The sequence below is a fragment of the Cannabis sativa genome, chromosome 6 (assembly GCF_029168945.1).
Source record: "Cannabis sativa cultivar Pink pepper isolate KNU-18-1 chromosome 6, ASM2916894v1, whole genome shotgun sequence".
Taxonomy (NCBI): Eukaryota; Viridiplantae; Streptophyta; class Magnoliopsida; order Rosales; family Cannabaceae; genus Cannabis; species Cannabis sativa.
In genome coordinates this window covers 41022188-41048377 of record NC_083606.1, presented here as the reverse complement: position 1 = coordinate 41048377, position 26190 = coordinate 41022188, and positions in this window count along the sequence as shown.

Sequence of the window (26190 nt, the reverse complement as noted above, 5' to 3'; positions counted from 1 at the left end):
AATGGAATATTTTTAAATTCAGTGGTTACAACTTAATTTTATATTTAATTGAATCTAATTTGAAAGATATTTAAGTTGATTTTTTAAATTCTTCTAAACAACTTAAACAAGATATTTTTTCAAATTTATTCTATTTTAAATTTCGAATTTATTTTTCGAATTTAAATAATAATTGAAATTTAATTTTTGATTATTATAATATGCAATAAATGATTAAATAAAATACATATTATTAAATAATGAGCTTTAATCAAGAGACATTCGATCTCCATTGTTGGTTTCACATAGCTTTTGTTTGAGTGAGTAATCCTCCCTAATGGAGGAACGTTCATTAGCAAGTTAGCACCGTTTAATCTCGAAAGATAAGTATATTTCTAAGTGTTTTATATGGTATTGATCATCCTAATGGTGGCGACTGTATTTGACTTACAAAATATGAAACAATGGTGGAAGCTCATAAGATAGAATAGCCTTGACTCTCGCCTAAACGGGACAACGCTGGATTCCAATCTTGATCGAATAAAAGGTTGCTAGAATAATTATCATTTTAGATGATTTGACAACTCTATGCAATGAATGAAGCTTTGACTCTCGCCTAAACGGGACACTGTATCAGTTTGTTGAAAACCTTGGAAAATAAACTATGTTAGATTTAGTATTTTAATAACATATGTGATTATTTGTTTTTTTCTGAACATGTGTATGAATTTATTTGAACCAAAACCTTACTTCTGTTTTATTGATGTGTTGTAGTGCCAATATGAATAATCCCCACCCCGATCCACTCCTAGTTAATATCTTAGCTAAAGAACTCTATAGTGTGAAAATGCATCCTGGTAGTTGCATAAACTCGCACATGTTGATGATGAATCTGAAGTTCCAAAAGGCAAATCTACTAGGAATTGATTTATCAAAAGAACAATGGGTACAATTCATACTTAATAGTCTTCCTCCGGAGTATAATGGATTTGTTGTATCTTACATGATCAACAATTTTAACTCCTCCGACATGGACAAGCTCGAAGCAGAATTACGAGCCCATGAACAGAATTTGATTGCAATGGGACCTCCTGGGTTTGCAAATCTTAATCAGAGGAAAAGGATTAAGCATGAAGGCTCTAACAAAGCTGCTTCTTCAAGTACAATTATCAGACATAATCTTCTATGTTCGAATTGTAATGAAAAGGGACATCAAGAAGAACGATGTCCCCGGCTTCTAAACAATTCAAACGAAGGTAATGCTTTTGTCTTTGAATCATGTGTTTTAGAGAACAACAAAGCCACTTGGATTGTTGATTCTGGGTCTGCTAATCATGTATGTTCTTCATTGCAGTTGCTTGAAACTTTGGAAAATCTGCTTCCAGAAGAGTTAAAGCTTAAATTTGGGAATGGCAAGTTAGTGTCGGTCAAAGCTAGAGGAAAAGCCCGTATCAAGTTTCAACAAAGATTTTTAATTTTAGAAAATGTTTTATTTATTCCAAACTTTAGTAGAAACTTGATTAGTGTTTCGTGTTTACAAACACAATCTTATATATTGAATTTTTCAAGTTCTTATTGTTCAATTTCTCGTAATGGATTTCATATATGTGTTGCTCACATGGAACAAGGGCTTTATGTTTTAAGACCAAGTACACAAATCTCACTAAATAGTGAACTTTTCAATGTAGCTAAACCTAGAAACCTAAAAAGAAAAGAGATTGATAATGATGATCAAACTTATCTATGGCATTTACGTTTAGGTCATATAGGCTTTGATAGACTCAAAAGGCTAACCAAAGATGGTCCATTGAAAAATGTCGTCTTAGGTGAATTGCCAGTATGCGAGTCTTGCCTAAAAGGAAAAATGACCAAACGTTCTTTCTCTGCAAAGGGAGAGCGTGCCAAACAACCCCTAGGGTTAGTGCATTCAGATGTTTGCGGACCCCTGAATGCAAAGCCAGAGGTGGTTATGAGTATTTTGTCACTTTCATTGATGATTACTCTAGATATAGTTTTCTATACCTAATGCAAAAGAAATCTGAAACGTTTGAAAAGTTTCAGAAGTTTCATGCTTTGGCTTAAAACCAATTAGGTAAAAAATTAAAGATCTTGCGAACTGATAGGGGTGGAGATTATATGGATATGCAGTTCAAAGATCATTTAATTGAAGTTGGAATTGAATCCCAATACACTGCCTTAGGCACTCCTCAACAAAATGGAGTTGCAGAAGAAGAAATCGCACTCTTTTAGAAATGGTTAGGTCTATGCTGAGTTATTCAACTCTGTCTACGTCCTTCTTGGGATATGCTATACAGATGGCAAACAATATTTTAAATGTTGTTCCATCTAAAGCAATCCCTAAGACACCCGTCGAACTATAGAATGGTCGTACACCTAGTTTACGCCATTATAGAATTTGGGGGTGCCCTGCTCATGTCTTGAGAAAGAAAGAAGGAAAACTGGAATCGCGAACTGAAGTTTGCATGTTTGTCGGGAATTCTAAAGAGACTAGGGGTGGACTGTTTTATAGTCACAAGGATAACAAAGTGTTTGTTTCTACAAATACTACTTTTCTTGAAGAAAACTATATTAAAGACAACAAACCGAAAAGTAAAGTTGTATTAGAGGAAATGCTTTCAGATATAACTCCTTCCAATGTTCCGTCCTCTTCCACTCAAGAAGGGGATAATCCCACTCCCTCAGTCGAACCAACTAAGAAGACTACTACCAAAGTTCCTGTTCAGAAGATCACCGCTCCTCGTCGTAGTGGGAGGGTTTTCACAAAACCAGCTCGTTATGGCTTGGATGGTGAAACCAATATGGTCGTTAGTGACGGTATTGATGACGACCCATTAACCTATAAGGCAATGGCAAGTCCGCAACGGATACGATGGTCAGCCGACATGGATTCAGAGATGGATTCCATTAAAAAGAACAAAGTTTGGGAATATGTAGACGCACCCGATGACTATCGTCCAATCGGATGTAAGTGGGTTTACAAGAAGAAAAGAGGCACTGGAGGCGAAGTCGAAACTTTTAAAGCTAGACTTGTAGCCAAGGGTTATACCAAAGAGAAGGTGTGGACTATGAGGAAACTTTTAGTCCTGTTGCCATGCTTAAATCCATTGGAATTCTTCTCTCCATAGCTGCCGCTTATGATTATGAAATCTGGCAAATTGATGTTCAGACTGCCTTCCTTAATGGGGTACTTGAAGAAACCATCTCTATGGAGCAACCAGAAGGCTATGTTCTTCCAGGGCAGGAAAAGAAAGTTTGCAAATTAAATAAGTCTATCTATGGACTTAAGCAAGCTTCTCGCTCATGGAACAAAAGGTTTGATGAAAACATCAAGACCTACGGCTTTCTTCAGAATGAAGATGAACCTTGTGTTTACCAACTCAAGGAAGACCAAGTAGTAGTATTCCTGGTCCTTTATGTTGACGACATTTTGATTATTGGAAACAATATCAAGAAAATGACTAACATCAAGGAATGGCTTGACACTCAATTCGATATGAAAGATCTGGGTGAGACAGCCTATGTTCTTGGTATTTAGATTATCAGAAATCGGAAGAACAGATCTCTTGCTCTCTCTCAAACAACCTACATTGACAAAGTTTTAGAGAGATTCTCCATGAACAACACCAATGGGGCAAATATGCCTTCTAGATATGGTATTCGACTATCTAAGGAACAGTCTCCTACTGATCCTCAAGAGATAGAGGACATGGCGAAAATTCCTTATGCACTAGACCTGACATCAGCTATGCAGTTGGAATCGTGAGCAGGTATCAGTCAAATCCAGGACAGGAACATTGGAATGCAGTTAAGTATATTCTGAAATACTTAAAGAGTACAAGAAATCTTGTGTTAGTCTACAAGGGTGGTGCTTTAAATCCCATAGGTTATACTGACTCAGATTTCCAGACATGTCTTGAAGACAGGAAATCTACATCTGGGATGGTGTTTACTCTTAGGGGTGGAGCAGTGGTTTGGAGAAGTGCTAAACAAACCGCGATATCAGACTCTACGATGGAAGCAGAATACATAACTGCAGCAGAAGCTGCTAAAGAGCTTGTTTGACTGAGAAAGTTCTTCACCAGTATCGGTGTCGTGCCTGGAATGGAAAAGCCTCTGGTCCTACTTTGTGATAATAATGGAGCAATAGCCAACAGTAAGGAACCTCGAAGCCACAAGAGAAGCAAACACATAGAAAGGAAGTATCACATCATTAGAGAATATGTGGCAAGAGGGGATGTACTGGTTGAGAAAGTGGACACAGAAGAAAACTTAGCTGATCCATTCACCAAAGTCCTGGCCATAACTGCATTTGAAAAGCACCGTCAGAATTTAGGATTAATTGATATGTACTGATTAGTTTTATATTAGTGCAAGTGGGAGTTTATTGGGTTTTATGCCCTAAATAAAACTCCATTTCAATGTAATCCATTTTATTCAACATCAATAAAGAAACAGAAGTATTTTTCATTCATTCGTATGTTTTGGTTCATGTTATCAATTGCTTTTCTATTTGATTTATAAATTCATTTCAAACCCTTTTCACATACCTAATCCTGTTTATTGTGTTGTCAACACAGTGGAAAGTAAACATGACTATGTGAATAAAGATTCCTAGATTTATCATACACATGGTTTTACTGATATGATAATCTACAACAGAGTTTACTTGCATTTGGTATAATGCTATGTTCTTTCCAGAGCATTGGTTAAAGTAAACCTTAGGTTGGGTGCATGGAGTATGCATCGGAAGGGACCGATATTGAACTTTGACATAGATTTAATCAAACTTACCGTAATATCTATTCAAGTCAATATCGCCTAGTTTATCCTAGATCATATGATCTAAATCCTGATATGATTAGGTTCAATCTCAAGAGTATTATTCGTGTTCTTTGATTTGTTAGTTAAGCATACTTTTGGGGTCAGGGTGATACGTACATTTTGGGATCACGGTAGTGCAATTGAGTGGGAGCGCTAACATAAATATGGAATCTGTAGCTTCTATCTGGCGAATAGAAAGTAAAGGATGATTTCCTTCGAGCTTGACCAAACAAAAATAAATGGTGGAGTACTCATTTCACATAGCTGAAATATCATTTATACGGGGTTAAGTATTTTAAGGATAAAATACATGGTAGGGTGTCACGATATTCTAATCCCTTTACAGTGTAGATCATCCATATAGAGGATCATTGATAAAATTAGGATTATAACAATGGATAACTAATGACGTGTCTATATGGTGGAACATATAGAGCGTTCTATATTCTGAGAGTGAAATTCTAAGTTCTATGCGTGAATTCAACGAAGAATTAATAAGTCAGTGAATTTAGGTTATAAATTCTTGATCTGCTTATTGGAAGGTCGGATATATAGACCCATGGTCCCCCCACTAGTTGAGACAATATTACTTGTAAGACTCATTTAATTGGTTTTGATTAATCAATTATAATTCTCAAATTAGACTATGTCTATTTGTGAATTTTTCACTAAGTAAGGGCGAAATTGTAAAGAAAGAGGTTTTAGGGCATATTTGTTAATTAAGATACTTTGTATGGTCCAGTTAATAAATATGATAAATGACAATATTATTTAATAATTATTTATAGTTATTAAATAGTTGGAGTTGGCATTTAAATGGTTGAATTTGAAAATTTGCGTTTTTGAGAAAATGAGATGCAAAAATGATAAAACAGCAAAATTGCAAAATTTGAGGCCCAAATCTAATATGCCATGGCCGGCCACTTTAATAGGGTTTATCATCTGATATTTTCATTATTTTAATGCCAAATTATTCAAACCTAACCCTATGTGGTATGCTATAAATAGATAGTGAAGGCTTCAGGAAAAACAGACTTTTCACATCTTGTTTCCTTCAGAGAAAAACCTGAGCCTTTTCTCTCTATACCTAGCCGCCACCTTCACCCTCTTCTTCTTCCATGAATAATTTCAAACCTCTTAGTGATAAAGTAGTGCCCACACACAGCAAGTAGTACCTCAATCATAGTGAGGAAGATCGTGATGAAAGACATTCAACAAGAAGGAGATTCAACACTAAAGGAAGAAGAGAAAAAGATCCAAGTTCAGATCTTGATAATACTCTTCGACATAAAGGATACAAGGGTTAGAGATCTGAACGGAAGGAGACATTTTCTTCTGCTGCACCCAATGTAAGGTTTCTCATACTTTATATGTGTTTAATTTTATAATCGTTTTAGAAGTTCATATTTAGGGTGTTAATCAACATACTTGTGAGTAGATCTAAGATCCTGGTAAAATAATTTCCAATATCCACGTCCTCAGTCCAACTCGAGATCATTGTTCCTCTGACTGGCTAGGCCTTGGAACATATTTTTTTAGTTCTTCCAACTGTGCCAGCACGGCTAGACTAGCCTATTCGGCCTGTTGGCCGACCTAAGTCACATCAGCATCTCCTTGAGGGGGATTTTGAGCGTGGGTTCTGGACTGTACGACGGGTGCGTCATGCTGATCGTCAACTGGCCACCACCATTAACCTGAGTGGTAGTATTAGGTATCACTTCTCCTGTCGAATTACTAGACAAGGTCTACCTGCCTACCGCTTGGCCTACAGGTGGAACCTGTGACCGGGGATTGGACAGCGGACCGTTTATAGTCTGAGAGTTGTTCAACGCTGGAGCTTCGTCTTTCTCGCCCAGGGGAATGAAGGTTGCAGGTTGTTGCCCTCAGCCTAATAAGCTTTCCGTATCAACACGGTGGCCTACAGAGTTTAGCCGTCAATGGCTGCTTGCTGAGCCTTTACCGTTTCCATCTCCTTGTCCCTCCATTCGGCGAACATGCGCCTCTGGTCTTCAAACACAAGATTTACCGCGGTGTGGAGTTCCTCCTGATCATGATGCAAGGTGTTGGTATGACCTTGCATGACTCCAAGAGCAGCACAAAGGTTTTGGATTTCATTATCATCTCCGATAGTTGTTCGAATGTTTGTTACCGGTGGAATGACTGCGTTTGGAATGCCCTGGTTGGCTGCTGAACTGGTATTCCCAGTCTCTTGCATACCAGGCGCAATTCCACTCACTGGAATCGTCACACTGTGACCCACGATCGATGGTTGTTCAGGATTTGTAGTTGGCGAAACCCTCGTGCTCCCAGGGTTCTGCAGTGCAGGATCCACCGCTGTGGATTCACTTGATCAACCATGCCTCTACGAGTTTGTGTTGGGTTTTATGCCCTAAATAAAACCCATTTCAATATAATCAGATTTACTTATTAATAAAAATAAGAAATAACATTTTATGTTGCATGGTTCACATGATGTATTTCATGATTATATGTATATAATGTATGAATTCTTTTTAAGTCCAGAACATATGAATTTGTTAAAGATTATAGTGTTGTCAGCACAGTGGAATATAATCTTAATTATATGTTCGAAAGTTTATTCCCAGATTTGTCAGAACACTGGATTTAGACTGACATGGTATAATCAGCGATAGGTATTCTTACACCTTGGAAAAGTGTTATGTCTTTTCCAGGACATTGGCAAAGTTTACCAATATCGGATGTATGGAGTATACATCGGAAGGGAGCGATATTGAATTTTGATTAGATATATTAAAACTTACAGTAATATCTATTCAATTCAATATCACCTGTTGATCCTAGATCAAATGATCTTAATCCTGATATGGTTAGGTTCGATCTCAAGAGTACAATACATGTTCTTTGATTTGTTAGTTAAGCCTACTTTTAGGTCAAGGTGATACGTACAGTTTGGGAACATGATAGTATAATAGAGTGGGAGCTACCATAAATATGGAATTTATAACTTCTATAGGAATTTAGAAGTGAAACGATGATATCTTTCGAGCTTGGCTAAACAGAGATAAATGGTGGAGATCTCATTTCACTTTGCTGAAATATTATTTATACGGAGCTAAGTGTTTTAAGGATAAAATACATTGAAGGTGTAACGGTAACTTAGTGCCTTTTCAATGTAGATCATCTATTAGAGGGTCATTGATCACATTAGGATTATAACAATGGATAACCAATGACGTGCCTATATCATGGAACATATAGAGCGTTCTATATGACTGAGAGTGCAATTCCAAGTTCTAAGTGTGGATTCAGTAAGCAATTAATAAGTTAGCAAATTTACTTGGTAAATTCGGTTCAACTTATTGGAAGCTCGGTTATATAGACCCATGGTCCCCATACTAGTTGAGACCATACTGCTAGTAAGACTCAGTTAATTGATTTTAATTAATCAATTATAATTCTAAAAGTTAGACTATGTCTACTTTATGAATTTTCACTAAGCAAGGGTAAAACAGTAAATAGTGAGTTTAAAGGGTATATTTATTAATTGGGAAACTTTGATTAGTTTTTTATTAATAAAAAAAATAAATGACAATATATTATTTAATAATTAATTATAGTTATTAAATAATTAGATTTGACATTTATGTGGTTGAATGAGAAAATTGGCAATTTTGGAGAATGAAAACTAGAGATGATAAAATAGGAAAGTTGCAAAAGTGAGAGGCTTGTTTCCTTATTTCATGGCCGGCCACTTTGCTTCCTATTTCTCATTTTATTTTTCATTTTTAAATGCCAAGTAATTCAACCTTAACCCTATGTGGTATTCTATAAATAGAAGGTAAAGGCTTTAGGGTTTACACATACAAATCTGTATTGTTTTCTTTCACTCAAACACTCTGAAGCCGCCACTTCCCCTCTCTTTCTTTCGAAATACCTTTAAGTGATGAGTAGTGCCCACACACGTCAAGTGGTACCTCAATCATAGTATGTAAGACTGTGGAAAATCTGCATCAAAGAAGGAGAGATGAAGATCCAGATTCAGATCTTGATTATGCTCTACTACAGAAAGGAATCAAGGGCTAGAGATCTGAATGGAAGGAGTCATAATATTTCGCCGCACCCAATGTAAGGTTTTCTTAAACTCTTATGTGTTTATTTCATTGTTTTAGAATTCATATTAGGATGTTAATCAAACATACTTGGTAGTAAATCTAGATCCTGGTAAAATAATTTCCAACAACTAGCACCAGAGCCATGGTAATAATTTACTTTCATGTAATATGAATTAAAATAATGTTTTATATGTTTTGTGTTGATTTGGATGGTTTCATGTTGGTTTATGTGTTTATGTGATGAAAGTTTGTGTTGTACGAATTTTTTCCATGAAAAATATTTTTTCATTTTTGAAAATATTTTATTTGGATTCCTTGTGAAAAATTAAGCAATTTTGTTTTTTACGGAACTCGATTCCATTAAAATTGAGAATGTTATGATTTTTTGGAAAATCGGGATTCTTGGTTGTTGAAGCTAGGTGCATTCATGCACCAGGTGCTTCGGACAGCCTGGGCTACGCGCGCGTGACACGCATGTGTCACCCCTGCACCCGCCCACGAGAATCCTGCATGCGCCAAAGTCTGCCACACAAGGGACCCTGCAACGTCCCTGTTTCGCGCGCGTATGGGGCTGCTAGCAGCCTCCTGGGTTGCTGCATGCAGCCCACTCCAAAGTGCGATTTTTGTGGGTTTTTTTCCCCAAAAATCAAATTTTTCATGGGATTGATTCCCAAAATTCATTTTTCCAATTTTAAATATTTTTAATTTGAAATATTTGCAATTTTAAAATATTTTCAATTTGGAATTTTTCCAATTTTAAATATTTCTATTTTGGAATATTTCCTATTATGGTAAGATTTAAAAATTTGTAACTTCTTTAATATTTATATATTATTTAATTATAAGATTAGATATTTTGATATTTAACATATTTTAAATTGAAAGATAACTTTGTCTTTCTATTTAAAATATTATATTAAAATTATCTTATAGGACAAATTAAATAATTAATAAATTTGAAATTAACATAGATAATTTTATAGATATACTTACCATAATATTTTCAAATTCAAAAGTTTGTTATTTTGTTAAATATTTAATTATTTATAAATTATAAGTTTAAAAAGAATATTTTTTCTATATATATCATTTTTTTTCTTATTGGAAATTTATAAATCATATCTTAAATATTTAAATAACTTAGATATTTTGTAGAAATTTGAATATTGCTTAATTTGAGGTATTTTGACATATAATTATGGTAATTATTATTTATTTATTATTTTATTCCTAAAATAATAATTATCTAACCAAATCTATTTTAAAATTGGTTTATTTTATTAAATTATAAGATTTGAAAGTGATATTGAAGATTCTTTCTTTCAAATCATTGATCTTATTTGATATTTAATTTAATTTGATTCAAATAAAACTAGATATTTTAAAATTAGTTTCCTTTATTTTGAGATTTTAAGGTTTGTTTTAACAACCCTAAATTTTTCAAAATTTATTTGGTTAGTTTAAGAATAATAATTTAAATATATTAATATCTTATTTCACGTCTGTTACATGGACAATGTTTGTTTATTTATTTATATTTTTTATTCAAAACTTTTTTTTAACAAACCTATTATTTATTTGATCTAAATTGCTATGATTAACTTGTTGATAGATCCAATGATCTGATTTTAATCATAGTCCAATTGTCAATAGATCTTATAAATAATTTGTTACAGGTAAATTTTGTACTTCTTTCATCTGTGTAAGCCTAGTAACATGATACTTAGTAATAATTTCCAATAAATATTCAAAAAAAATTATAATTTAAGTTGTTTCAAAATTAATTTAAATTAATTTACCACTCAAATTTAATTTTCTATAAATATATATTTCATTTCGAAAAATTGAAGTATATATAAGAATACAATTTTCGAAAAAACTAATTAAAATAAAATAAAAATAAATCGTGGAAAAATTATCTTAATTTTATGTTGGCCCAAAATTAATTAATAAAAATTAATTTTCAACAAAAATATAATTTTCCTATTTAATTAAATATTTAAGAAAAATTTCAAATATTTAAGTATCATGATGAATATCAACTTAAATTACTTTTCTATTTAATTAAATATCACTAGAAAAATACTTCAAGCAAAAATAATATCCATCTAGACTTTCATTGACTAATTAATTTATTTTCTAATTATAATATATTTTAGTTCATTTATTTTAATTAATCATTAAATGAAAAAAATCATTGATTTTCTTTTGACCTGTGTGAGCCTATATGTTTGCTTTTGGGCTTAGATGCATATAGGAAGCCCATTTAAGTTTTTACTAAGTAAATGGACTAGGTTGCTAAAATAAAATTTGACATAAGTAATTTTATTTAGGCCCAATTAGATTTAGGCTTGTTCAATGAATAACAATTATTTATTTAAAGGTTAAATTCTTCTCTTTTGGGCCTTGTGTGGGAGTTGGGGGGCCAATAGAAGTGGGTACGACATACTGAACCCAGCTCCCCCTCACATGAACTACCCCAATTGTGAAGGCCCATTTGCCTTATTTAAATAATTGTATTAGGTTAATTATATTACTCTAACCTAATTAAAATTGAATTAGCAACATAATTAACTTTTAAAATATATGAAATTTATTTTTCATTTAATATTTTAAAGCTAATTTTAGAAAAACACTTAGTTAATGATATATATTCTAGATAGTTATTTCAAGTACTAGTTATTATTTCTAATATTAAATAGGAAAATATCATTGATTGTGAAATTAATTGTTTAATAATTAATTTTGGTACAATCTAATGTTAGTATATTTTCCTAGTATTAAACTAGAATTAATAATTAATTTTCCTCTATACTTAATTGTTTATTTCTTGAATTTAATACATTTAATTAAATTGAAAATTTTAATATTTAAGTTGATTTTCATCATGATACTTAAATATTGTTATTTTCATGTTATTTAATTAAAGTTGAAAATTATCTTAAGTTTGGAATCTTATTTCAGAATAACTTAAAGCTGAATAATTTTAAAAATATATTTTATTTTATTTTATTAATTATTTGCCCAAAATTTCAAAATTGTATTTCTTTAATGCAGAAATTTCAAATTTTATTTGAAAAATAGATTAAATTTGAAAATTATTTATTTTAATTTTGGACCAACTTAAATCAATGATTTTCTCATTTAATGATTAATTAAATAAATGAACTAAAATATATTATAATTAGAAATTGAATTAATTAGTCAATGAAAGTCTAGATAGTTATTATCTCTTTTGCTTGAAGTATTTTTCTAGTGTATTTAATTAAATAGAAAATTAATACTTAAGTTGATTCTTAATCATGATACTTAAATATTTTAAATTTTTGTTAAATATTTAATTAAACATGAAAATTAATTTTTATCAATTAATTTTGGGCCAACATAAAATTAGAGTAATTTTCCAGGATTTATTTTATTTTAAAGCATATTCGAAAGTAGTATTCTTATACACTTCATTTTTCGAAATGCAATATATATTTATAGAAAATTAAATTTGAGTTGTAAATTAATTTAAATTAATTTTGAAACAACTTAAATTGAATAATTTTCTAAATATTTATGAAAATTATTACTAAGATGGAAATAATTCACGTTATTTTCATATCCATCTAAGTATAATTTATAAATATTAAATTAAAATTTATATTTAGAATTTTTTATTCTAAATTGGAAATTATTAATTAAATAAATATATATTTAAAATAAATTGATTAAAATAAATATTAGAAGAAAATACAACTTTCATTAAATAATGAGCTTTATTATTATTAGGATATTCGATCTCCACTGTTGGTTTTACATAGCTATTGTTTTAGTGAGTAATCCTCCCTAATGGAGGAACGTTCATTAGCAAGTTAGCACCGTTTAATCTCGAAAGATAAGTAATCTTGTAAGTTTTTTTATATAGTTTTGATCACCCTAATGGTGGCGACTGTGTAAGACTTCCAAGAATATGAAACAATGGTGGAAGCTCATAAGATAGAATAGCCTTGACTCTCGCCTAAACGGGACAACGCGGATTCCAATCTTGATCGAATAAAAGGTTGCTAGAATGTTTATCATTTTAGATGAGCTGACAACTATATTCAATGGATGATAGCTTTGACTCTCGCCTAAACGGGACACTGATATCAGTTTGTTGAAGACCTTGGAAATTATTTAGGATTGTATGTTTTAGTATTTTCACTTGTCATTCCTACTTGCTCTATGTGATTAATAATTTCTGAATTGTGTATGAATTTATATTGAACCATGTTATTTTCTGTTATTAAATTGTAGTTTAATTTCGAATCTTCGTTGTTGGTCTAACTTGGTTTGTTGTTCTAATGAGATAAATCTTTAATGGATTGTCAACATTAGACAAACATAATAGTGTTAGATCTCGAAAGATAAATATTATAAGTGCAACATCTAGTTGTTCATCAATTGATGACACCTTAGATTAGTATTTACAATATTAAACAAGAAGATTGTATAAATAAGATTACTTTGACTCTCGCTAATCGGAGCATCGTTGGATTCTTATTTAAAACGAAATTATCCTAATTCCTCTTAGCTTTTTCATTTCGAATTAGCTCAATAACATATCATTGGATGAATGGTCTATAAATCATTTCATGACATTCTATATTTTCTCTTAAGAAATTAAATGACGCATATTATTATATTCCTGAAATTCTATCCCAAAATGATATAAATCCTTAATCTTCGAGTCTCCTACTTGTATAGGCAAATCATAGAGTTAGATTAGTACTGGTGGTCCAAGAAAGAATTACTAATTATACAGTTACACTTTCACAAGTGTTTAATAACCATTTTCTTCCAATGGATTCAAACTGTATGAGTTTAGTATTCTGTGACCAGAATCCACTTGCACTATTCTAAGAACTCTTTGATGTAACTAAATTTAAGTCATCAAAAGATACAACCACATATTTTATAAATCTATTGCATTTGTATCTTGTTCATAGTGGTTTTGACAAGATCATTCTTTACAAAGAGTTAATATGCCTGTATCCACTGAAATTAAATTCACCTCATTCGCAGATGGATGTACATTCAGGGGTGGATATGAGTTTTCGTTGTATTCTTAAAACGATCACTCTAGATTTTACCTTATGCAAAAGAAATTTGAAATGTTTGAAAAATTTCATGAATTTCTAGCAATGGTAAGTGGTTAAACATCTTGCGAACGGATAGGGGTGGAGAAAAAGTTAGTAGATATGCAGTTCAAAGATCATTAATTTGATTTTTGAATTATATCCAAACTTACCTCCCCAGAAATTTAATTTGCATATTGATAATTAGTTACTAGTCGTTGCCTAAATCCTTCTATGGTAATATAATTTCAGAATGATGCAATGGTTGTATACTTAATGTAAATCATTACTAGATTCATGGATGACCTAATCGAAATCTTAAGAAAAGCTAGAAATGCTAACCCTGTTTTGCATATTTGTTAGCTATTCTAAGTGATTAGGGGTGGACCATTCCATAGTCATTAGATAAGAAAGTGTTTGTTTAAGAAAATACTACTTTCCTAAGAAAATGACTAAGTCTGAAAATAAAGTAGCAAATAAAGGAGATATTTTTTTTCTTGATTCCATAAGTGTTCTATCATCTTATTCTTTACAAGATGATCCCTCTGCCTCTGTTGTCTTAACACAACAAAAGAGGTCAATACCATTTAGTTTTCTTAGACATAGTTCACGGTACCTTGTCGTAGTGGGAGAGTTTCTAGGAACTCGCTCTTCTTATGACTTGGAAGACACTAGTGATTAAAATCTATTGTGAGTTTAAACAAGTAATGGATTGTCAAGATAAGAAACTAAGAAGAAAGCCAAGAGAACTATGGTTTAATCCATTCACATGGAGTAACCTAAAGTTTTCTATTACAAGGACATAAAAGGAAATTTTCATTAATAAGTCTATTCAATGGACTTAACAAAACTTCCTGTTGCTAGTATTATAGGTTTGAGTTTATCTAAACCTATGGCTTGTGCTATACCTGGTAATTACTTACTCTAATGCAAGCAACTTACTTTTGTAAGATGCTGAAGCATTTTCTTTCCAATGGAAATCTATAGAAGCTTCAAAACTTCTAGACATAGATTTTATTTATCTAAGGAAAAGTCTCAACTATTCGAGAAAAGATAAAGCCATGAAAGAATTTCTTAAATCAACAGTGAGAGGTCTCAGATATGCTTTAGTATGCCTTAGACCAGACACCTGCTGTTGAGTGGGAGTAATGAGTAGGTATCAGATTAATCCAGGAGAGGAACATTGGAAGACAATCAAGTAAATCTTAAGATTAAGAAGAGGAACTATATGTTAGTCAATAAGAGTGTGTTTAAAACTCTTAGATTACATCACATCACATTTCAAGACTTGCCTTTGTGTTAGAAAGTCTGCTGATAAGATGGTGATTACTCTGGGGGTGGAATAGTGATTTTGGAGAAGTGTAAAAACCTATCTGAAGTCTCTAGGTCTACCAGAAAGGGACTGAATGTTAAAGTTGCAGGAAAGGTACTTATTCAGTCTAAGGAAAGTTCTATACATTTGTGGCACTGTTCCAAATTTCCTTAACTACTAGTGTTACTTCCTGAACAACCAAGAAGTAGTTGCCAAAAGTATAGAATCCAGTATCCCAAAAGAGTTGACATATAGAGAGGAATTTCACATTATCAATGATTTTGTCATTAAGGGAGAGTAATGGTGGAGAAAAAGTTGTGTTTAATTCAACCTTTCAGATCCTATTACGAGGAGTTTACTACTACTACACTTGATTTGTATATCAAGGTGTTGAGATTATTTGAAATGCACATTTTGTTTTATATTAGTGCAAGTGGGAGTTTGTTGGGTTTTATGCCCTAAATAAAACTCATTTCAATATAATCAGATTTACTTATTAATATAGATCAGAAATAACATTTAATGTTGCATGGTTCACATGATTTATTTCATGATTATATGTACATAATGTATGAATTCTATTTAAGTCCAGAACATATCAATTTGTTAATGATTATAGTGTTGTCAACACAGTGGAATATAATCTTAATTATATGTTCGCAAGTTTATTCCCTGATTTGTCAGAACAATGGATTTCGACTGACATGGTATAATCAGCGATAGGTATTCTTACACCTTGGATAAGTGTTATGTCTTTTCAAGGACATTGGCAAAGTTTACCAGCATCGGATGTATGGAGTATATATCGGAAGGGACAGATATTGAACTTTGATTAGATATATTAGAATTTACCTTAATATCTATTCAATTCAATATCACCTGTTGATCCTAGATCAAATGATCTTAATCCTGATATGATTAGGTTCAATCTTAAGAGCGTTTTCGTGTTCTTTGATTTGTTAGTTAATGTAAAGCCCGCTTAGTTAATTTGGAAATTAGCTGTTGTTTATGTTTAATCATGAAATTATTTATAGCTATTTAAATAATCTATTGTACTGTTATTTATGGAATTCAGAAATGCATGATTATGTCATCAGTAGTTTTTATATTTCGCATTTCCGGTGTCCGGTATTTTGGAACTCGGCGTTTGGCTCAGTAGAAATCACAACTTAGTATGTTAGTAATTTGGGGACGGGTTTTAGACATTGGGAATGTCGGGAATGGCCGGGAATTTAGAATGTCCCAAAAATACCCCTTTAGTATGATTTATGTGATTTTATGGTGGAGGGGCAAAATGGTCTTTTTGCCCCATTAATGTTTTGTCTTATGTGAGTTATTAATTGGAATAAATGTTTATTTTAATTGTTAATTGTTGGCTGAAATGATTTTGGGTTAAATGGCTTTACTCTTTAATTTCTTTCATTTTTCAACACTTAGTAAAAAATTAGAAATTTCAAAGAAAACTCTCTCTCTTTTCCTCTCATTTTCGGTTGGTGCATGGGATTCATAGGGCTGGATTTTGTTCAATTTTTCAAGTGGATTCTCATCCTAAATCTAAGCATTTTCCAAGCTTGGTTAGCTCTCTTGATTCTTCCTTTAAATTTTGAGAAAAATGATGAAAAAGTTGAGTAAAATGCATGCTTTTGTGGCTGCTCTTGTTGCTGTGTTTGGTTGTTATTTTCTGAGGTTCAAAGCATGTTTATTTGATGTTAATTGAGTTGTTTGAAGCATGATTAGTTAGGTTGTTCAAGCTTTGAGTTTTCTATGCAAATATGTGATTTTTGAGAGAAAATGTTATATTTTGTTTCTGTGAATTGCTGGATGTTCTTGTATGTTTTCAGAGGTGTTATTATGCTTAGTTAAGTAGAATTAACTAGGTTAGGATGCATGTTAGGTGGATTTGCTCAAGCTTGAGTTTGGAACTCAAAGCTTGAGCTCCAATGGTGACTTTTGTGTATGTGCTTTCTGGGTGGTTTTGAGGCTTTGGATTTGTTCTAGGGATAGTCTAGAACAGGTCTGGAAAGTTTGAGGTGATTTGGGGTTGATTTGAGCAAGATATGAATTTTTGAGTGTTGCTGCCTGCGAGGAACCGGAATTCCGGTTGTGCATCCGGAATTCCGGATGAGGGTCCTGAATTTCCCAGAACCGGAATTCCGGTTGGGCAACCGGTCTACCGGTTGGGGATTTTTCAGAACCCGTGTTTTTCCTCGTTTTTATGTTTTAAGGGGTATTGCCATGCTTTTTATCGATAGGGAAACTTTTAGTTCCTAGTTTAAGTCCCCGGGAAGTGATTTAGCGTGTCACTTATAGCGTTGTGATTTTTATGGTTTAGGAGCCGATGTCCGCCGTCGGCTTCGGTTCCGGTCGGGTTGACGGCACACCCGAATTCGGAATCCGAGTAAGATTAGTATAACGGTATGCATATGTAGATTACATGTTTAGCGAGCATGTAGGAAGCCTATTAGATTACATTAGTTGTATGTTGGCTTCGAACCATCCAACCCTGTCACGTCGGTACAGCCGGAGTATGACCAAGAATGAGTATGACCGGTTTGACCGATCAGCCGACACTTGGTTGGTGGTTCCGTGCTATTGACGTATCCCGTCGGTACAGCCGGAGTATGACCAGCGGCCGGAGTATGACCGGTTCGACCGATCGGGAGGATATAGTAACACGTCGGTACAGCCGGAGTATGACCAACGGCGGAGTATGACCGGTTCGACCGAACAGGTTGTTACGTGTCAATAGTACCGTCCCTATGAACGTTCGTAACTCGCACCATGTTGGACATGGCAGTAGTGGCTCAGTACTATGTTGGACATGGCAGTAGCGGGACTCAGTATCGTGTTGGACACGGCAGTTAGTATTATGTATGAGTATTATTATGCTTTTCTTACTGAGTCTGTCGACTCACAGTTCTACGTTGATGTGTAGGTAAAGGCAAGGCTAGAGCTGATGGACCGTGAGCGAGCTTATGAAGGTTGTACATGTCGGGGCGGTTAGGCCTGGAGCGTACGATCATCGGGACAGCGAGGCTGATTTTGTAACTGGTCGTTAGACGACATTTATTTTATGTATCAGTTAAACAGTTAAATCTTTTTGTAAATGATTTTATAATCGGGATCCCGAGTCTTTTGTAATGTTGTTTTATAAGTTTAATTAAAAAGCAAAATTTTAATTAATCGCGTTTTTCCATAAACCTCGTTGATTAGCAACGAGCTGCACAGTACGTTTAAAAATCACGTAATACGCCTAAGTTAGTTAGGGTGTTACAGTTAAGCCTACTTTTGGGTTAGGGTGATACGTACATTTTGGGAACACGGTAGTGCAATTGAGTGGGAGCGCTAACATAAATATGGAATCTATAGCTTCTATCTGGCGAATAGAAAGTAAAGGATGATTTCCTTTGAGCTTAACCAAACAAAATAAATGGTGGAGATCTCATTTCACTTAGCTGAAATATCATTTATACAGGGTTAAGTGTTTTAAGGATAAAATACATTGTAGGGTGTTACGGTAATTTAATCCCTTTACAGTGTAAATCATCTATATAGAGGATCATTGATCACATTAGGGTTATAACAATGAATAACTAATGACGTGTCTATATCGTGGAACATATAGAGTATTCTATATACTGAGAGTGCAATTCTAAGTTCTATGCGTGGATTCAACGAAGAATTAATAAGTCAGTGAATTTAAGATATAAATTCTTGATCTGCTTATTGGAAGCTCGGATATATAGACCCATGGTCCCCATACTAGCTGAGACCATACTGCTTGTAAGACTCAGTTAATTGATTTTGATTGATCAATTATAATTCTAAAGTTACACTATATCTACTTTGTGAATTTTCAATAAGCAAGGGCAAAATTGTAAAGAAAAGAGATTCTAGGTTTATTTATTAATTAAGAGACTTTATATGTCTAATTAATAAATATATTAAATGACAATATTATTTAATAATTAATTTTAGTTATTAAATAATTAGAATTGGCATTTAAATGGTTGAATTTTAAAATTGGTATATTTGAGAAAATCAGATGCAGGAATGATAAAACAGCAAAATTACATAAGTGAGGCCCATTATCCAAGGCCCATGGCCGGCCACACTTATAGGGTTTTATCATTTATTTTTTTATTATTTTAATGCCAAATAATTCTAACTTAAACCTAGGTGGTTACCTATAAATAGATAGTGATGGCTCTCATTCACACTTAACTTTAAGAACTCTGTCAGATGAAATTGAGCCTCCTATTCTCTATAGCCGAAATCACCTTCTCTCTTCTTTTCTTCTCTAAATTTTGAATTCCTTGAGTGAATGAGTGAGTGCCCACACACATCAAGTGGTATCTCAATCATAGTGTGTAAGACTGTGGAAAACCATCCAACAAGAAGGAGAATCAGCATCAAAGGAAGGAGAGAAAGAGATCCAGCTTCAGATATTGATAATGCTCTGCTACAGAAAGGAATAAAGGGCTAGATATCTGAACGGAAGGAGTCATTATATTCTGCTGCACCCAATGTAAGGTTTCCTAAACTTTATATGTGTTTATTTCATTGTTTTAGAATTCATATTAGGATGTTAATGAAACATACTTGTTAGTAAATCTAGATCCTGGTAAAATATATCCAACAAAGCCTACTTATGGGTCAGGATGATACGTACATTTTGGGAACATGATAGTATAATTGAGTGGGAGCGCTACCATAAATATGGAATCTATTAATACTATAGGAGTTTAGAAGTGAAACGATGATATCCTTCGAGCTTGGCCAAACAGAGATAAATGGTGGAGATCTCATTTCACTTTGCTAAAATATCATTTATACGGAGCTAAGTATTTTAAGGATAAAATACATTGAAGGTGTAACGGTAACTTAGTGCCTTTTCAATGTAGATCATCTATTAGAGGGTGATTGATCACATTAGGATTATAACAATGGATAACCAATGACGTGTCTATATCATGGAACATATAGAGCGTTCTATATGACTGAGAGTGCAATTCCAAGTTCTAAGAGTGGATTCAATAAGGAATTAATAAGTTATGGAATTTACTTGGTAAATTTGGTTCAACTTATTGGAAGCTCGGTTATATAGACCCATGGTCCCCATACTAGTTGAGACCATACTGCTTGTAAGACTCAGTTAATTGATTTTAATTAATCAATTATAATTCTAAAAGTTAGACTATGTCTACTTTATGAATTTTCACTACGCAAGGGTAAAATAGTAAATAGAGAGTTTAAAGGGTATATTTATTAATTGAAAAACTTTGATTAGTTTTTTATTAATAAATAAAATAAATAACAATATATTATTTAATAATTAATTATAGTTATTAAATAATTAGATTTGACATTTATGTGGTTGAATGAGAAAATTGGCAATTTTGGAGAATGGAAACTAGAGATGATAAAATAGGAAAGTTGCAAAATTGAGAGGCTTGTTTCCTTATTCCATGGTCGGCCACTTTGCTTCCTATTTCTCATTTCATTTTTCATTTTTAAATGCCAAGTAATTCAACCTTAACCCTATGTGGTATTCTATAAATAGAAGGTAAAGGCTTCAGGGTTTACACATACATTACTGTATTGTTTTCTTTCACTCAAACACTCTGAAGCCGCCACTTCCCCTCTCTTTCTTTCGAAATACCTTTGAGTGATGAGTAGTGCCCACACACATCAAGTGGTACCTCAATTATAGTATGTAAGACTGTGGAAAATCTGCATCAAAGAAGGAGAGATGAAGATCCAGATTCAGATCTTGATTATACTCTGCTACAGAAAGGAATCAAGGGCTAGAGATCTGAATGGAAGGAGTCATAATATTCCGCTGCACCCAATGTAAGGTTTTCTTAAACTCTTATGTGTTTATTTCATTGTTTTAGAATTCATATTAGGATGTTAATCAAACATACTTGTTAGTAAATCTAGATCCTAGTAAAATAATTTCCAACAGATTGTACCACCATTGTACTTGTGATTAGATTTGAGATAAAGAGCGATCCTAGATTCTTCTCAATGAGAGCACCAAAATGTTGACCTCGCTTTTAGCCAACGACAATGAGTCTAATTTGTAAGCGACAAGTAGTATAATATGAGTGTAATATGATATAGCAAATAAAGACAAAAGAATTTATAGAGGTTCAGCCCTGAGCAGTTTGGTAATAGCTTAATCCACTTCGCTTGTATTGACTAAAGAATAAGGAGAATAGTTCCTTTTCTTAGAGCTCTTACAATAGTATCTCTGAAGATGAATTCTTAGATAGATTTTTCGACCCTTTGTCCAGTGAGTATGAATCACTATTTATAGGGCTATAAGCTTGGGAGGGAAGTATTTCCCTTCTTGTTACAATTGATATAAGTGGAAATATTGCATAATAAATACAAAATATGCTAATCGTGGGATTCAGTCAGCTAGCCATATCTCTGTGATCTAATCCCAAAGTTATAGGGATTTCTTCAGTGACTCACGATGGAAAAGCTAAATTTGCTAAGTGTTGGCATGCTGCGCAGCTTGCTCACTGCCCAGCTAAGAGGGCCTCGTCCGAGCGAATATATAGGTGCCTTGTTCGTCATATTTCTTGGGAGTAGGTACATAGAAATTATTCCACGTGTCACCATCGTGCGACGCCACGTCAGAGTGCAATAATTGGGATAACCAAAATATATTTAAGTTGAAAATTAATATGTCATTTAATTTTGGACCAACTTAAATTAGAATATTTTCTTAGATATCAAATTAGAATTAATAATTAAGTTAATTTTATTCTAGATACTTAATTATTTCTATTTTAATGATTTAATTAAATAGAAAATTATATTTAAGTCGAAAATTTATTAATTTCAGATCAACTTAATTAGAATAATTTTCAGAGTATATTTAATTTTATTTTGATAATCATTTTCCCACTTAAATTTCGAAATGCATTATTTTTAATGTAGATATTTTTAAATTGATCAATTTTGAAAATCAGATTAAAGTTGAAAATTAATTTATTAATTAGTTTTACATCAACTTAAATCAAGTAATTTTTATTAATAATTTATTTAAAATAAATAGAATAAAATATATTATATTTTAATTAGAAAATAAGTAATTAGTTTATGAATTATCTAGATAGATATTTCTAGGTAGACTTTTGGTATTTTTCTAGATATATTTAATTAAATTAGAAAATTAATATTTAAGTTGATTTTACTCAAGATACTTAAAGATTTGATATTTTTCATAAGAGATTTAATTAAATAGGAAAATTATATTTGTGTTGAAAATTAAATTCTTTAATTTTAGACCAACATAAATATGAATAATTTTTTCAGTTTTATTTTATTTTATTTTATTTTAATGGAATTTCGAAAACTGTACTTTTTTATAATACATTGAATTTCGAATTCTATCATATAAATATATATATTTATAGAAAATTAGATTTGAGTTGAAAATTAATTTTAATTAATTTTAAATCAACTTAAATTAAGTAATTTTTCATAATATTTATTGGAAAATTAATACTAAGGATGAAAAATAAATTTTTATTTTTTAGATCTTCCTAGGGTATAATTTTATAAATATTAAATTAAAATTTATATTTAGAGTTATCTAAATTAGTCATTTTAATTAAATAAATATATATGTTAAAATAAATAGATTAAAATAAGTATCAAATGAAAATACAACTCTTAAAATAATGAACTTTAGTTATAAGGATATTCGATCTCCATTGTTGGTTCTACACAGTTATTGTTTTAGTGAGTAATCATCCCTAATGGATGAATGTTCATTAGTAATTTAACGACGTAGAATCTTGAAAGAGAAGTATTACTGTAAGTGTTTATATTCTTAGTAACGTCCACCCCAAAGTGGCTGCTAAGAGTAGGACTTACAAGGTATGAAACTGTTATTCCAATTTTTGCACTCTAACGTGGCATGACACGTGGAATCGACTCCGGGAATCTGCTTGCAAGACACACGTCGAACAAGACACCCCATACATTCGCTGAGACAAAGTCCTCTAGACTGAACAGTGAGCAATCTGCGCAGAATGCCAACACTTAGCAAATTCAAATTTCTCATCGTGAGTCATCAAGGAAATCCCTGTAACTTTGCGATCAGATTACAGACATATGGCAAGCTGTCCAAATCCCACGATTAGTGTATTCTGTATTTACTATACAATCTTTCTACTTATATCAATTGTAACGAGAAGGGAAATACTTTCTCTCCAAGCTTATAGCCCTATAAATAGTGATTCATATTCACTGGACAAAGGGTCGAAAGATTTTGTCTAAGAATTCATATTAAGAGATACTGTTGTAAGAGCTCAAACAAAAGGAACTATTCTCCTTGTTCTTAAGTCAATACAAACAACGAGGATTAGGCTATTACGGAACTGCTCGGGGCTGAACCTCTATAAAATTCTTGTGTCTTTATTTGCTTTACTATATTTCAATCGTATTAAACTACTTGCCGCTTTCAAAACTGGGCTCACTGTCGTTAGCTAAAAGCGATGTCAAAATTTTGTTGCTATCATTGATAGTTGAACTCAAGGATCGCTCTTTATTCAAAATTTAATCATAAGTACGATGGTGGTACAAACTTGTAGGGGCGTGGTTGATCCAACGAATCCACAGGCGGTGGATCCTGCACTGCAGAACCCAGGAAACACAAGGGTTACGCCAGCAGTAAATCTTGGACAGCCATCAACTGCGGGTCACGGTGTGACAACTCTTGTGGATGAAATCGGGCCTGGTGTGCTAGAGACTGGGAATACTAGTTCAGCAGCCGACCAAGGCATTCATAGCACAGTTGTTCCGCCCGCTACCAATGTTTAAACAACCATTGGAGTTGACACTGAGATCTAGAACCTCCGTGATGCACTTGGAATCATGCAAGGTCATACCAACACCCTGCATCATGATTAGGAGGAACTCCATGATGCAGTTCATCTCGCGTTTGAAGAGCAGAGGGGCATGTTTGCCGAATGGAGGGACAAAGATATGGAAACTTTAAGGGCTCAACAAGCAGTCATTGACGATCGTAGTTGGCAAGCCACTGTGCTGATACAAAAAGCCTATCAAACTGTCGGGTAGCAGCCTGCGAATGTCATCCCCTTGGGCAAAACAGATGAAGATCCAGCGATGATTACCTCCCAGGCTATAAATGGTCAGCCGTCAAATCCCCAGTCACAAGTTCCGCCTGCAGGCCAAGTGGCAGGATGGCAGACCTTGTCTAGTAATTCATTTGGAGAAGTCATACCCAATAACTCAAATCAAGTTAATGGTGTCGGTCAGCAAATTGGCGAAACCAACCAGTCATTGAGACAGCCAGGTATTTCCGCATTTGATAGGCTGGGGACGACTCATGATCTCAGAAAAGATCTGAATAGGAGGAGAGGAGTAGACGATCAGCTTGACATGCCGATCGTGCAGCCCGAAACCCGCACTCAAATTCCCACTCAAAAAGATGCTGATGTGACTCAGATCGGTTAAGATGCCGAACAGGTTAGTCCAGCCATGCAGGCACAACTGGACAAACTAAAGAGTATGTTCCAAGGCATGCCGGCCAGAGGAATAACGATCTCGAGTTGGACCGAGCACATGGAACCCCTTTCTCCCCTGAGATTAATATCCTGGAGTTGCCCCACAAGTTTAAGATGCCAACCTGGAGATGTATACTAGGAAGGAAGATCCATTATCCCACCTTAAGTATTTCGAGATGCAAATGGATCTGCAAGGAGTACGAGGAGATGTATGCTGTAGAATTTTTCCTGCCACCCTCTTAGAAGCCACCCATCAATGGTATTTCAAGTTGGCGCCTGGAAAGTTCAACTCATGGAAGGCTTTATCCGCAATACTTGGGGGCATCAAAGTCCTGTTGGAAATTATTTTACCAGGATCTATTTACTATCATGTATGTTGGATTAACAACCTAATATGAATTCTAAAACAATGAAAATAAACACATATAAAGTTAGAAAACCTTACAGTGGGTGCAGCGGAATAATATGACTCCTTCCGTTCAGATCTCTAGCCCTTGATTCCTTTCTGTAGCAGAGCATCACCAAGATCTGAACCTGGATCTTCTTTTCTCCTTCTTTGATGCAGAAATTGCATGCATAGTCTTACATACTATGATTGAGGTACCACTTGATGTGTGTGGGCACTACTCATCTCACAAGGATTTCGAAATTTTCTCTCTTTTTCTCTCTTAATTTCGTGGTCTTAAGCTTACAAGAGAAGAGAACAAGGGTTGCTTTATATAAGGAAAAGGGAGAGCACAGCTTTCCAAATAAACAGTTTCCTCTTTTACTGTGTAATTGATTAACTGTCTTATTTACTGTGATCCACCACTTTCCTATTATTGCTAGGCTTCGATTAGCAATTACATGGCAATTAAAATTGAAAATAATAATTGGGAAAATCACAAAGAAGTGGCCGGCCATAGGGTGATATGGGCCTCACTTGGATTTCACAGTTTCCTCAATTTTATTTCTATTTCTCCAAAAATGCCATTTTTCCAATTCTAATCATTTAAATGCCAAAACTAATTATTTAATAACTAGAATAGATTATTAAATAATATTTTCATTTAAAAAAATTATTAATTAGACATGCAAAGTCTCTCAATCAATAATTAAACCTAGAAACCCTTTTATTTACGATTTCATCCTTACTTAGTGAGAATTCATAAAGTATACATAGTCTAACTTTTAGAATTATAATTGATTAATTAAAATCAATTAACTGAGTCTTACAAGCAGTATGGTCTCAACTAGTATGGGGACCATGGGTCTATATAACTGAGCTTCCAATAAGTCGAACCGAATTTACCAAGTAAATTCCCTAACTT